Below are 1,737 nucleotides of genomic sequence, written 5' to 3'. Positions count from 1 at the left end.
ACTATGACTCAATACAAAATCTTTGTACAATAGTATCCATAATTTATCTTTCGCATTCATTTGGCTATCAATATAGATCATTCTCATCATATTTATGCATGCTATAACTATTAGGCTTGAAATATGTGGAATCAAACCATGACACAGAATCACCACGCACTAACACCTATCCTCTTCAATTTCTCACTGAGGTGCTAATATTTCCAGTATTGCAACTAGTATCCTCACTTTAAAACAATATCCTCATTTTTGACACAATGATTTTAGTTTGAGCATAAGAATTACTTTTCAACACTCACTCTCAAAACAGATTTACAACTCATTCATACATATTGCCATAAGCTTGCCCTTATTTTCACTGCTTTAAGTTCGCTATACAACTTTTAGGATCACGATAGGACTTTCTTAGCTTGTAATATAGGCTCAGGGTTAGGTAGGGTATATTTAGGTATACTTTAGTGACTTTTTGCCCTTCTTGACATATCGGCTAAGCATACCACTTTTATCATTTTATTTTGCCCAGTTTCTCATATTCTTTCACCTTGCTATTTTCCCTTCTTTCTTCATTTGTGTAAGTGACTCTCTAATTTTCTTGCTTGTATTTATTGTAAAAAAATTTTATTTTTTTTATTTCACTTTTCTTTCAAGTGATTCTTGAGTCACTTTACTTTTGTTCTTTCTCTCTCTTTGTTCTTTCAACCCCACTTTCCAGAGCGTTCCTCATAATAGTCACCCTCAACTCATGGCTTTGCCATGAGTCAAAGTACACAATACCCAAAGTTGGGTCAGGGCCATAAAAAGGTTGTTTACTGCATTAGCCACCTTCAACTTTTGCTTTTGGCATAAGTTGAGGTCACATGTCCAAGGAGGGACTAGGTCCAACACATTATTCCCAGAAAAGATTAGTTAGGGTGAAAAAGAAAGGTCTAGTTTAAGCTCAAATCATTTGGATCAAAGAAGGATCAATTTCATTTGGTTTTTTTTATTTAGGCTAAAAATGGGCTATATTGAACAAGGGCCTATGATCCTTTCCTAATTATCTATTACATCTTACTTATAGCAGGACTAACCAGGAAAGATCTAGCTCAGTACAAATAGTGGACTATTCAAATCTTCCTCACACTCACTTGTCATTTCATTACTCAACCAGATTATCAGAAACCTCGTTCGAATTTTAGACTTAGGGTCATGCAATGGTGTATCTCTATGTCATGCTTAGAGCCACACTTATATTAATTACTATGCCTAGTCATGCATCATTTTCATTTCATCAGGATATCATTTTAGCCATCATGCTTCAGAGTTGAACTATGTACACAAGATATAGACATGCTAGTTCAACACTAAAAATAATCAGTCTCTTGGGGAAAAAGAACACAGGCAAGAAAACCCCAAAAGAGGATAGTGAATTGGGCTACTCAGACTTCACCCAAGCACTCACTTTCCATTCACTCCACCCCCAACAAAAAGACATGCAATTGTACCCCATGCATAAAAAAATTAAAATACGAGAGTGGTAGGTGAAGAAAACCTAAGGCGCAAAGCGCCAACAATCAGAAAGCTGGTGGGATAGGTTCCCCGGAACCTACTACCTCTGTAATTTGGACATCCTCAGTAGTATTCTTATCAGCAACAACACTATTAGCAGTACCTCCCGCTATCTCCACATTTCTAGAGCTAGATGCCTCAGCAGCTAACTCTACATACCTCATCCAACACGCCTCCTCATCAACAAGC

Source organism: Solanum lycopersicum, chromosome 8 (genome assembly GCF_036512215.1).
Source record: "Solanum lycopersicum chromosome 8, SLM_r2.1".
NCBI lineage: Eukaryota > Viridiplantae > Streptophyta > Magnoliopsida > Solanales > Solanaceae > Solanum > Solanum lycopersicum.
The sequence above is the reverse complement of the archived record's forward strand: the minus strand, read 5'-3'. Positions refer to the sequence as shown.